Genomic DNA, 8183 nt, shown 5'->3' with positions numbered 1-8183 from the left:
CCTGTGTGAATTGCATATGCCCAATGGCTTTAGCAGGACTGCTGTAGAATATAGTGGGTGGTGCATGCTTGCTGGCTTCAGAAAGACAAGCAGAGGGAAAATGTCTTGATCTGGTGTGCCCACAGGTGTAAGAAGTACAACACGAGAGTGTCTTCTCTGTTTATGTGTGCCATCTTTAGGCTAAGTGATGGAAAATGCTATGATTGTACATCCCCAGCCAGGAAGTGAAGGAGTATTGTAATCACTGCATTCTTGCTTAAGCAAGGCGCCAGGAGAGAGTCACAACCACTTGCTCCTACCTATCCTTGCTAGGTGGCGGAAGAGTGCTACATCAGAGACTGGCCATCTGCTCCTTGGGTGGGTGGAGAGTGTAAAAATGGCCTCCACCATTGCCTTCTCTGAGGAGTTTGAACTGTCCTCTGGCCCTCTAGCATATGCTTTTAGATTAGAAAATGAACTTCCTTCACATACAGTCCAGGTGCTTTTCACACTGCTATTTCTTCACTAGGTCTTGAGGCAAGTGGGAGCATATACTAGCTATTTAAAAGAAGAATGTCCACTTTCTATAGCACTTTAGGTCTTTTGGACATTGGCCCCATTGGTTTTTTAACTCAGACATAGGGGGGCTTGTCTCTCTAGTGGAGATCCCATGGGTTGGGTTACTTGATGTGAGATACCCATCACTTGCTACTCCAGGACAAGTGTCATACTGGTGAGATCTCTTCCTGTTGTGTGTTTCTATACCAGGTTTGGTGTTTTTGGTGAGACTGTATCTCTGCCTCTCCTACCCATCTTGTTGTGGATCCTTTTATTTTTTGTTGTACAGAAGCAGTTCTTCTAGTTATCCAATATTTTTCAGGGGGAATTCATCCATATGTAGGTGTAGATTTGGTATGTCCATGGGAGGAGGTGAGTTTGGGATCTTCCTACACTGCCATCTTGTGGGTTTCTCAAACTGGCATTCTAGTATGTTTCAGTCCTTTCTTGTCCAAGCAGTTGAAGACTTCATTTCTAATCTTTTCCCATTTTTTTCTGTCCTCCCGTTTTTTGTTTTTTTTTTTTGTTTTTTTGTTTTTTTTGTTTTTTTTTGTTGTTGTTGTTGTTTGGTCTCTCTCTAACTTTCCAAATCCTCCCTGCATTATGCTTACCAGTTTGGGGAGAAAAGAGAAGGAAGCATTTAAATTATATTTTTCATTATTTCAAGTCCTTTTTATGGCCAGAACTGAGCCAGACTCTAAAATGAATATTTAATTTGGACAAATAAGTGATATGATACCTCACTAATCTGGAAAGAAAATGGGGTGTATAGTATGTGAAGAGTGTGTGCAATAAATCATTGTGAAGCTACGGGGAAGTATGGCTATATGATTGTATACGTTATCCTCTAGCATCTTCACTCCCTTTCTCTTTGCTTGCTGATAAGTATCAGTGCAACTTCTCTGTGGCTTGACTCCTGTGTGTCTCTCTAGAACTCCTACTAATAGTCTTCTTCTAGACATACTAAACAGCTTATAGTACCAATTGAGTAATATAATATGTAATTTTTTCCCACTCCTCCCTCTTCTCTATTAAAAGAAATGTATTTAGCTTTAGCATCCCTTTAGCCATAGAACTTTCCTTGAAATTATTCATTGTGTTCCAGAATCTTGAGAATATTAAATCCTTCTGACCTTTGTGCCTGCACTCTTCCTCTTGCAAATGTCTATCCCAACATCTCATATTTCTAGTATGCTAATCTGTTAGTTTGGATGATATTTCCGTTTCTACTAATATATGAAAGTGCAGTAGTTGTAATTTTTCCTTGTATTCCCATCATCTGACAAAGTATCTGGCACCTACAAGTTATTTATATGCATATATTATATAATACTATAGAAATATTACTTAATATACTATGTTATACATAATACTCTATAATTAATATATATTATAACCAGTATATAATTATATAATTAAAACATAAAATTAATATTTCATATAATATTATATATAGTATATCATAATAACATAGATATGTATATATAATATAACTATATATATAATTATATGCATAGTAATACAGTTATGTCTACTACATACACACACACACACACAATATCATGAGAAATCTCATCCTTGCAAAAGGCTCATAGCATCTAGTTACTTGCCATTTATTGGAATTCTGTTGCTGATATGCTGGATTTAGGACTGCCTGGCATGAAGACTACTTCTGGAAGAACAAAGCTGAGAAAGGAGAGAGCCTTGTAGGACACCAGAACCTGTGGCTGGGGTACTGAGTCTAGTGGGTGAAGGAATAGCAGTAAAGACCACTGATCACATCCTGCCTCTGCTGAGATGGTGTCAGGAATGAAGAAAGCCTGAAATTTTAGAAAGGATTGAAATGCCCAGGGCTGATTAAAGCAGTGTCAAGATAATGAAGTTGTGGTGACGTTCATGGTTTAAAAACATTAACTTTACAGGACTACTTTCCTAACGCCTTTGGGCAGATTCTAATTTGATCCAGCAACAATATCTGCTTGGCTCCAAACTGATGGGCATCTGCTAATTTTTCTAACTGCTTTAATCATTTTTGGGACTCTGCTTTAGAACCTCTCCAAATCTCCTCCTTCTCACTAAAGTCTCAAGTCTTCAAAGTCTATGCCAATTTTAATAAAGGTCTAGAAGGATTACCTTATGTTCCCAATTTAGTATTTCTATTTAATATTCCATTCTTTGTCTCACTTAATATATCAAAATGCAGAGCAAGAATCCTTGAATTTCTGTGAACCAATGACTTCCAGAACAAAAATTTGAAATTTAGTCTCAGGTCACACATAGCGAGAAAGTAATTTGTGTGTCTGCCTTACCCACTAGAGTATGATGTTCTTGAGGGCAAGGACTTTGCTGTTTCAAAAAATTTCCCCAACACTTTGGATAGTACTTATCTCCTTTCTTATTTCTTTTATCAAATGTAAATATTCAGGGTGAGTTCACTGTTTTCATCTTCAAATACTCCTAATCAAGAATGCTTGGTAACTGAAAACCATGTATGAAATTAAGAACAGAAAAATAAATGTTATCAGTACATGTATTAGATCATTTTTATACTTGCAACTCCCCCTCCAACTTTTCTTATGGCCCTGTATGGGACATGAGATAAATGGTGAAGTTAAGGGAAAAAATGCGATAGTTCTAAAAATGACAAAGGGGTGCAAAGAAGGGAAATTTTAGCAATTGGAACTAAACTAAATATGAATCTGAAGATTGGGAAAGTTGGGAGAAAAAGTGAATACAGAAGCAGTGGGCAAGGGCAATGATGTTACATGCTAAAACAGGGCAAACACTGTGTGAGTGACCCCTTCTAATTTCCCCACTGATGAAAATCTGTCATATTTTAACCTGGCAAGATCTGGACATATAGCAGAGGTTAAATGATCTTTCACAATCTGTCACTGCAGACATAGCTGAATTAGATGTTTGCCCTTCTTTGTCTTGTCCGCAATGGTCTAATTCACACATTGTGAAATTATAGCTTTCTCTAAATAATCTGTTTTTAGTCTTATAGGGATAGATGTGATAGTTGAGATATTCCCCAATAGCAAATCTTCAGGCTAGTCAACTGAAGCATCACCCACTTAAGGTGAGGCCTGAAATGTTAGGTTGTCTCTGATGACTTCAACCAAATAGCTATAAATGGCTGAAAAATATCACGCAAGGAGATAGCAGAAGATTTCAATAGATCTTAAGAAGTTACAGGTAATATTTCTTTAGAATAAGACTAAATGAGAAATGTAGGTATCAGTGTTGTTTCTGTTTTTCAAAGATGTGGTCCATTTCATCTAAATTATTAAATTTGTGGGCAGAAACCAGCATTGCTTCTGAAAAACAATACTTGGTGCCCACCCTACACATCCCACAAAGTACTCATTAAAGTTAGGTCCTTATTATACTTTCTAAACATTTCAGAAGAATCGAAATGAAGTGCAATATGATGTCTACAATAAAGGTATAAGTTTTACTCTATTTCCTCTGAAGAGTAAGGTTTTTGCTCAGTTTGTGTAAATGAAATTGAGCTATTTCTAGAAATCCCTTTGGAGCACTCACCATCACCAGCACCATGCACATCATGCATTCAAAGGCAAGTAGGCCATGGTTCCTATCCTTAAAGAGGTCATGATGTAGTGATACTAGTTTATAAGCCACTTCAATGAAGTAGACAGAAATGTTTGCACATAACTTTGGTTTGTTTGACAATTGTGCTATGAAAATGATTCAAGTACTTTCTAGGGGGTTAAAGCAGTGGGCATCTCTGCCTGAGATGAACAGGAAGGCAGTAAGGCAGGAAGAGATGGTGTTTGAACTGGGTTTTTATTATGGAGTTAGAGTTTGCTGCTTAAAGAAATTTGGAGTGAGGGAGTGAGGGGAGGAGGTAGGGATATTCTATCCAAGAAAGCAGACCACCCAAAGGGACACGCACACTCATACACAAATACACACTTGTGTACACACTCATTTATGTTCCTCTTTGCCTGGCAGTCAGCATCTTTCAATCAGAGTTCTGAATTGAGTATAAGAAATGCTTTCACAGCCTGGCATTTGTAGAATCCATTGTATGACCTTGATCAAGACTTTTGTAGTCTCCGGATCTCAGTTATTCGATTTGTAAAATGAAAAGGCTAGATTCTATGATGACTAGGGTTTCATCCAATGGAAAACAAAAACCTGGGAGATATCGTTAAAACCTGTTTGATCTGAAACTAGTGATTTAGGAGATATAAGAATAGTTTATGAGGAGTGATCTAAGCTGAGTTTTTAAATTCCATATAAGGGAAAACATTTTTTTAAGTGTTTATTTATTTCTGAGATAGAGAGAGACAGAGCATGAGTTGGGGAGTGGTAGAGAGAGAGGGAGACACAGAATCCGAAGTAGGCTCCAGGCTCTGAGCTGTCAGCACAGAGCCCGATGCGGGGCTCGAACTCACAAACCGTGAGATCAGGACCTGAGCTGAAGTCGGTCTCTCAACCGACTGAGCCACCCAGGCGCCCCAAGGGAAAACATTTTTGACTCTCATTAGTAGAAAAATAATTCAAAATTTAATATTTCTTCACTCTAAATTTCTTTATTATTTGGTGACCCAGATATTTCAGGATATTTAACAGTTTTATATGGAAATTAAGGATACTTTTTTCCTTTAAATTTCAGATAAGAAAAGGCACTGCTAAAACTTAGGACATTGACATATAGTGCATTATAACACTCTGTCTGGCTCTGCCTAGGCAAGTAGAGATGATAAAGAATCAGAGCTGTGCACAGCTTCAAGTTCCAGGTGACAGCGAGAATTGAATGGCTGGAAATACAGAGGGGATGTACCAAATCTTATGCTCATATCTGAATATCTGTAGGATTTGCATTTGTCAAATGTGAAAACTTGAGCTCAGAAACTACATATAATACCAAAGATAGCACCAGACATATTATCCTTCCTCTGCAAACATCTCTCCAAGATTTGGAGCTCAAGGTTTCATCCTCAGCTCTCTGGTACTTCTTTTACCCCATCTGGAAGCAACATGAGCACAACCAAGAATCAAACTTGAAATTTAAACTCTGCCAATTGCATTGAATTTAGATGAATTAGTAATGAGTTAATGGATAAAAGTTAGCTGATTAGTATGTCACCAATTGTCCTGGTTTTCATTTATTTGTGTTACACACATTTTTGCAGATGGACCTCTGTGTGTTTGTGTGTGGGGGTGTGTGCATGATGTTCTATATTTTTTCAAATTAGACCTAAAATATTAGTTGGGAAAAATGACAATTTAGTGCTGATTACCAAAGATAATTCTTTTCATTTGTAAATGCTTGGATAACATCAGAATCTCACACTGTATTTACAAATTGGGATAACTGTTGTAAAATGTCATTTTAGGGAACTGATTTCATTTCAGTTGTTTACCAAAAAAAAAACACATTAAACACATATTTAAGCCACTCTCTTCTTAAAGGTCCATCTTCTGCTAATGATGAAGTTACAGCCTGTGATGTTAGAATTTCTCTTGGAAACATGGAAGTCCCATTATACATGTGGCAATCATCTGTGTATTCATCCGTTGATGAATCTCTAATCAACTGTTGAATTAGCGGCAGGTCTGATGGAACTTTGGATGAGATAGAAAGGCACATTTGGAGAGGAGACCATTCCTTTTCTTCAGTAAGTTTATCACTATTGCACACACAGGAATGTCCTAAGTTTTCTCTATCCTAGGTTCTCATTGTCCTTTGATATTGATCCAAACCACTTAGTGATGAATTCAGGCAGCACTCTCTTTCTATTTAAAAGTCTTGAGTATCTATTATTGTTTTTATGTTTATTATCTTAATACCTGACATTTATAACATCTTTCTTCTAAAGAGCTCTCTGGAGTGCAATATGGTGCCAAGTGAAGACAAATGAATGCAGGGGCACTTTGTACTCTACAGATAAAAGGAGATTTACTCTGGGTCTGCTGCTTTCCAAGAACATCTTTCCCTTCTTCTTTCTTGCTTTCTTGCTCCAAAATGGCAAACCCTACTCATGGTGTGGTTCTTAGACTCTTTTTCTTCTTTTTCTTCTTTTAATGTTTCAAACATACACACGTGCATGCACGTGCGGACACACGCACACACACACACACATTTTAACTCTCGGTTTTATCCTGATGATTCCCCAATCTGTATTTCACTACTGGATTCTTTCTTAAAACCCTGCCTCATATTTATAACTATCTTTTGTAAATTTCTTCTTTAATATTTAAACAAATCTACCATTCCCAGCATAAAGCTCATTATTTATTTATCATTAGAAAAACTATCTTATAACTTTATTTGATATTCCAAATGCATTTTGAAATGTACAGAATTAAAAAAAAAAATGGCCTGGTCCCAGTTAGAAATAGGTTATAATAAAGAAAGTTATAAGAAGCTCAAGGGTAGAGGATTATAATAAACAAGTTCAGTGAGCATAGCCTGGAATATTTTGGACTTGGAGTTTGAAGATGAGATCTAAAAAAAGATGCGATTAGAAAAAAAAAATCTAGTATTATATTAAACACAAATTTAGGATAACAAACTTTAGTGCGTAAGGTTCAGTTTAGCCCAGGTTTTATATATGTTTTATGTGTATCATATTTTTAGTAAGTGGATATTAGAATATAACTAATGCTATTTTATGAGTAATTATAAATATAAGCATGAATACTGAAAGGATCATATGGTTTCTTTTTGGAATTTTTTTTCTTTCTTAATTATGCATATCTGGGAAATTTATACCAATTGAGCTAATGCAGCCACATCCATTAACAAGAACACTCCCTCCAGCAAGTGTAGCTAACCAAATGGTAGTGCTGCTGCTTAGCAGGGATTACTTTTTTATCTCCCCTACCCCCAGAACATTCCAGTCTGCTTTTTCAACTCCCTGATCTCTAGCAGTAATGATCCCATTCTCCAGAAACCCAGAGGGGATTCATGGGACTCATCTTGGATGCCTTCTTCTTACCCATTTCATGTATCCAGTTACTCAACAATTCCTTTGGACTCTTCCTTTATATCTCAGAAATTTATCCTTTTTCTCCACCCTCACTTTATTATCTTTTTTTTTTTTTTTTTTTTTTTTTTTTTTTACTTTTATTTGTGATAGAGAGCATGAGTAGGGCAGGGGCAAAGAGAAAGGGAGACAGAATCCAAAGCAGGCTCCATGCTGTCAATGCAAAGGCTGACATGGTGCTTGAACCCAAACCCAGAAACCCAGAAACCGTGAGATAATGACCTGAGCTGAAGTCAGAGGTTCAACCAACTGAGCCATCCAGGCACCCCTCCATCCTCACGTTAAAATCATTACCTTTAAAGCCTGAGTTACTGAGACAGTACCCTAACTGGGCAGTATCCCTCCATTATATACAAGTATTACACCGAATGCCACTTTTAAGACCTTGCTCAAGAAAATAAAACGCTTCTCGTTTGCTAACATATTAACTTTAGATTTCATTCATCCTGTCTTCTAAGACTCTTTATCATCCATCTCCTCTATCTTCATCCAAGTGAGCTTCATACTGCTCCCCAGAAGGGATCCTTACTGGTCAGCGGTAATTTCTTCCCTTCCCCACTGGCTTACTCCAAGATGTTGGCTCCTAATTTGACATTCTTCCCTCTGGTTTGCCCTCCTGAACTT

This window comes from Panthera pardus, unplaced genomic scaffold, assembly GCF_024362965.1.
Source record: "Panthera pardus isolate Hobbes unplaced genomic scaffold, ASM2436296v1 HiC_scaffold_16, whole genome shotgun sequence".
Lineage (NCBI taxonomy): Eukaryota > Metazoa > Chordata > Mammalia > Carnivora > Felidae > Panthera > Panthera pardus.
Note: the sequence above shows the minus strand (reverse complement) of the source record.